At 40.3% G+C, this 6,152-nt stretch overlaps 1 non-coding gene across 1 annotated transcript; it reads left to right on the forward strand.

Annotated features, from left to right (window-relative positions):
• Window positions 1-2,916: 2,916 nt before the first annotated feature.
• On the forward strand, window positions 2,917-2,988 carry Trnac-gca (transfer RNA cysteine (anticodon GCA)). The gene has a single exon. It is a non-coding gene; the product is annotated as a tRNA-Cys (tRNA).
• The last annotated feature ends 3,164 nt before the right edge of the window (window positions 2,989-6,152 follow it).

The raw sequence follows: 6,152 nt of genomic DNA on the forward strand, positions 1-6,152 counted from the left end.
AGCAAAGCTCAGCTGTAGTGGCTCTCCAGGAGAGGAGCGGCCTTGCTATATCCTGCAGAGAGACCATCCCCCACAGCACCCTAACTCCAGGTATAGCCTGACTCCCAAACAGTCAGGGTACCTTTCCCTCCAGAGCTGAGCTGCCCCATCGCAGCTCCAGTGGCGAGAGGTGTCCTAGGAGCTCAAGGTGTTGCCTGAGTCCTGAACAATCAGGATACCTTTTCCCAGAGTTGAAACACACTCGCCTACAGTATGGGCTGAGTAGGTTATATTTAGAAGTGTGCATATGTGTGTGTGTGTGGGGGGGGGGGGGGTGTGAACCATTAAAGAAAAGGAGGCTATAATTTGAGAGAGAGCAAGGGGGTATATAGGAGGTGTCGAAAGAAGGAAAGGGAAGGAGAGAAATTCTATAATTATATTATAATTTCAAAAATTAAAAAATATTTTAAAAGCACCTCAGTAACCTACTTCCTTCAGCTAGGCCCCACCTCTTGGAGTTTTTACTGCCCCCAACATAGTTTCAGTGTCTGGGGGGTGGGGGGAGAAGGAACCAAGTCTCCATCACATTAATTCACCCTTGGGAACATTTCACATTCAAACTACACAGACACAGAAAGGATTCTTTCTAACGAGTCTAGCCTCAGCCTTTGAATTTCTGCCCATCTTTTGAGAACCCCACACTTCCTTCCTCTCTCTTGAATGAATGAGCTTTGAGCTCTGGTTCAACACATCCTTCTATATTTTATCTAAGACCATTCTTATTTTTGGCTACTGTACTTATATGTTTTAGGAACCATTTGTCCAGTTAAACACACACAAGCACACACTTCCAGTATTTTTTATTAGCTTGCATTGGTGTTTTAGACAAATGCAGGGACATTTTTCTGATAGACATAATTCTGATAACTAGGTTTCCAACCCACAAGTCATCTGTCCTCTCAGAATTTGTTTCATCAATTTCTTCTCAGACTTTTGCAACTGCAGAAATTTTTGTGTAATTTTTGCTCATCTTTGGTTAGGAGGAATGACAGCTAATCTTATAAATTTGACTGGATTTAAAATCACCATGGAAACAGACCTCTGGGTATTCATGGAGGTGATTCCAGAAAGATTTAAACTGGGGAGAGAAGACCCAGCCTGAAGGCAGGGTGCACTAACCCACGGGCTGGAGTCCTGGACTAAATCAAAAGGAGAAAGGGAGCTGAGCACCAGCATCCGTCTCCATCTGTTTCCTGACTGCAGAAGTAACTTGACCGGCCATTTATGCTTCTGCCACCAAGCCTTCCTCACCATGATCGACAGTATCCCTTTTAAAACTGCGAGACAAAATACATCCTTCCTTGAGTTGTATTTGCCAAGTGTTTTTCACAACAACAAGGAAATTAACTAATACAGAAGGTTGACATTTTATGTTATTCTAAATGGAATTTCCCCCTTTTCCAGTTTCTTGCTGGTACACTGCAATAATATAATCACTGATCTAATAATTTCAATTTTAAATCCAGAAACATTGCTGAACAGCTAATAATCCTAACTGGTGTGCCTTTGGCATCTTTTTAAGTTCTACATATACAATCATATTGAAATGACTAAGGTAACACTATCACGTCCTGACTCCATTTTGTGTCTGCTTAGATACTTTTCAGCTCTCTACACCCCTAACATCCAAGTCTGCCTTGGCAACACATTTGGGATTTCCAAGATCCTGATCATGGTCCAGATGTATTAGCTAAAATAATGTTTATAAAACAAACATAAGCTAAAATAACTGAAAAGGATATAAGTCAAAATTAATTGTCATGTTGTGTCTGAAATAACTGCTGTGTTCTGCCAAAACAAATGTTGCTGTAACTCTGACTGCAGCTCTAAGATGGATGTAACTGTGGGCTTTACCTTTCAAAATGCTGCACCACTGAGCTTTGGCACCAAGAGGCTGAGACTCTAGCTCACTCTTGATTGCCAGCCAAAAATAAAGGATATATACTAATTTGGCCGTATATATGTGGTGGTCTGCAACTTTCTCATCCATACTGTAATCATTTCATCTTCAAAAAAACCAGTCTTCTCCCCCTTAAAACCATATATTTTGTTTATTTTTTTATCAAACTCCTTCCTCCCTAGCTAAGACCCTCATTTATCAAAGATCAGATGTAGTTACAATGAATATTTTTATCTTGTTTTGAGTTTCAGTGGAAAACTTTCAACACTCCACCATTAGTAGAATTTATTTTATGTTCAGAGAGATTCCTCAGAGCACATTAAAGAGGTAAAATGTTTGTCCTAATCAACCAAAACCATTTTGAAACCATGAACATGTATTCATTCTTTCCAAAGGCTTTCTCGTCTGTTTTAATGGTATGTGATTCTTCTGTAATCTGGTGTCCCAGTTTGGGTTGGTTCAGAAATAGAGCTTGTCAGCTTGTGAGATGAAGAGAGGAACCACTTGTCTGGAGTGGGTGAATCACAGACTCAGAGAAGGCACCATTTTAAAGATAGCTTTATTCTTCAGCAGTGTAAGACGCCGTTTCTTTCTGAAATATTTGGCATGACAAGTGCTGCAACTCCATGTGCATGGGGGTTGATGCTGTGCCGCTGGAGCCCTCTCTTCCTTTTTCTGGTCTGGATGATCTGTCTTTCAAAGATAGTGGTGTGCTGGAGGCTCTCACCATTGTTGTGTCTCAGCCTACCCAACTCTTTACACCCAGTAGTGTTAGTTTTATGAAATCAGGTGCATCAAGAAAACATTTGGGAGAAGAAACCATTGCTTGTTTTATATCATAGAGGTAAATTTGTAGTGAGGCAAGCTTGGTGGCTTCTAGGAGCCACAGTTGAATGACTACCCACAGCAACATTTTATAGACATGTTGAGCATGGTTACATGGGTATAAGGCACTGCTAAGACCTCAGTCATCATCAGGGGGTATAGCTCAGGGGTAGAGCATTTGACTGCAGATCAAGAGGTCCCTGGTTCAAATCCAAGTGCCCCCTGCTATTCTATTATTCTCATTATTATTTTTTTAGTTACTAAGGTCAAGTGCTGCAAATTCATTCTTTATTCTAATCCTAAATCTTAGGATACTCAGTTTCCTAAAATCTCAGAGAAATTTCAGAGTGATTTAAAACTGTGCCATTGAGTACCACAGGCCCAGAACTGCAAGTTCCTCCACCACAAGCTTTTTATTTCACTTACCAAATTTAATTAAATTTTTTTCCTTATAAAGTGTGTGTGTGTGTGTGTGTGTGTGTGTGTGTGTGTGTGTGTGTGTGTGTGTATTGGGCAAGGATATATATATATACACATATTATATATACACATACATATATGTATATATATATATATGTATATGTATATATATATATATATATATATATATATACACACACACACACACATTAAGGCCATAGGACAACTCAGACATTGTTTCTCAGGTGTCATTCCCTTTTTTGCTCTTACTGGCCTAGAACTCACCAAGCAGGCGAGGCTGGCTAGTTAGTGAGCCCCAGGGATCAGTCTGCCTTCATCTTCCCAGAGCGGGCATCACAGCACATGCCACCACGCCCAGCTTTGTCATGCGCGTTCTGGGGACCAAACTATCCTTGCATAGCCCCAGGGACTTGACCTATCCGAGTCATCCAGAGAATGAAGAAAAGACAAATACAGCGTCTTAGCTACTTTTCTATTGCTGCAGTAAAACAGCATGGCCAAGATAACTTATAACAGAAAACATTTAATTTGGCTTACATTTAATTTGACTACTCTAACCTTTTACAGGGTTAAAGTCCATGATGGCAAAGTGAAGAAATAGCCCAGAACTCACTATTGATCCACACACAACCTTGAAGCAGAGAGATATAACAAGTCTTTTTCTGTCCCTCCAGCCAGCTCCCAAATAATGACACAGAAGATGCTTTATTAATTATAAAAGCTCAGCCTATAGCTTGGTCTTGTTCCTAACTAGCTCTTATAACTTAAATTAACCCATTTATATTAATCTACACTCTATCATGTGGTATTATCTCTCTTCCATCTTGCACCTCCTATTTCCTCTCTGTGTCTCCTGGCATCTCCTGCATGCCTAGATTCCTCCTCTTCTTCCTTTCTCTCCCTGGAAATTCCACTTACACCTCCTGCCTAGCTATTGCCTATTCAGCTTTTTAATTACACCAATCACAGCAATACACCTTCACACAGTGTACAAATATCCCACAACAGAGAGACAGACTATGGATGGGAGTCTTTTGAAACCTCAAGGCCCACTCCCAGTGTCAGACCTCCTCCAACGAAGTCACAGCTTCTAATCCTTCCTAAATGGTCCACCAACTGGGGACCACATATTCAAATATATGAGGGTCATTCTCATTCAAAGCAGCACACCTAGCAATCAAAATATCAGATAAAAAAGATCATAGACAAAATGTATTGTTGGAAATAGTGTTACTTCTCAAAATTAAAATGAACAGTTCTCTGGGAAAATACTATAATGCTAAATTTCTATGCACAGGCCACCAAATACATAAAGGGAGAAATAGAAACACATATTCTTGAGATTTTTATCACAGCTCAATAATCAATAGTTCAAAAGACAAATAGATGGCAATATATAAAAGGCATAAATAACACAATCAATATGCTTGGTTTAATCTCTAACTAGATCGTTACCATCCATATTAGAATATGAACACTCTTCTGAAGGAAATACCAAACATTTAAATGTTTCTTGCTTTACTGGTCACAAAATAAGTCTCAGAAAATCCTAGCAGGTACGTACAGCCCCTGACCCACAATAGCTATGGATGCAACTCAACACAAAATAATAAGCTTACTTAAAACCTTAGCAGATTTTTTTGTAACTCCATTGTGTGGTGAACTTTATTACAATGTCAAAATTTTGGATACACCCATTACAGTCAACATCACAGTCTCTGAATACAGGGCAAAATTAAAAAACTCATAACTTCTGTAAGAACCTCATCATGGGAAATTCAGAAGTCTTTCTAGGTGACCTCATGGATGGAAAAGAAAATCATAATGTAAATCAGAAACTATTTTCAATTCCAGCCGTTTTTCATATGGGGAAATGGACAGCAGTTTACCACTGACTGAAGCTAGCTGTTTCGTGTGAGCAAGACAGCTGGCTTAGTCCACCAAAAGCCAACTCGTTGGATGGCCAGGAACCAAATGCCAAATATGCAGAAAGCTAAGCCCCTGAACACCAATTTACTGAACAACCGATTTGAATTACTGAGGCTTCAAACGCATTCCATTGCTACTCCATCCCTTATCTACATGCAGAGCTCATGCGGAATTGTTGAGATCAAACTAGAGCCACTTACTTGAAACTGACAGAATCACTTATGATTCTGTCAGAAACTGCTGACAGAACGAAGTCAAGAAGTCACGGCGATGAGGAGGGTGGGGGTTTCCCCACATATATTTGCCGATAACAAGAATGGTCACAAAAGACGGCCAAGACCACAACCTTACTCAGAGGCCACAGCAACCTTGTAGGGAAAAGGTACTTCTGCAAAGGACACCCACTCAGCAAGTGCCTGTTCAGAACTGGAGTAACAACACTCCATTGATCCTTATTGATCCTTATAGCCAAGAACTAGCATTTCAAAACAACTCTGCAACCTTGGTCATTTTATCCATAAAAAACACCTTTGCCTTCTCTTGCCTCCCTGAATTAATCACGGTTTGTCATGGTAGCATACCCCAGACTACAACCCCTGTCATCTGGAGTAAAATTTTTAACATAGAGATATAGGGCTAGAGTAGAGGCAAGAACAGTCCAAAGGGTAATGGGTGGGTAGCAGTTTTTCCTGTAACTTTAACAAGTGGCCATTCAGCGAGTTTGATATTGCTAGGCTGTTCTTAGTGACAGATGGCCCAGAATCTACAAATGCTGCACTAAGCCCAGACAGGAGGAGGACTTTACATGCTGGAAATCGTACCTTTCTTTTTTAAAAGGTTTTATTTTGAGAGGATTTTAAGGCTTAGGGATCATGGTTCCCTGGCTTTGGGCCTAGGACTTACCCTGAGATGCTACTGGAGATGAGACTGAACTTTTCAGTTTGCTTTTTCCATGTTCCAGTCCTGTCCTTAGAGTATGAAGGAGGAAATTCCTTCAGCTGTGCTGAGCAGTAATGGC

This window comes from Peromyscus californicus, unplaced genomic scaffold (genome assembly GCF_007827085.1).
Source record: "Peromyscus californicus insignis strain IS unplaced genomic scaffold, ASM782708v3 Scaffold_6__1_contigs__length_162567912, whole genome shotgun sequence".
NCBI classification, from domain to species: Eukaryota; Metazoa; Chordata; class Mammalia; order Rodentia; family Cricetidae; genus Peromyscus; species Peromyscus californicus.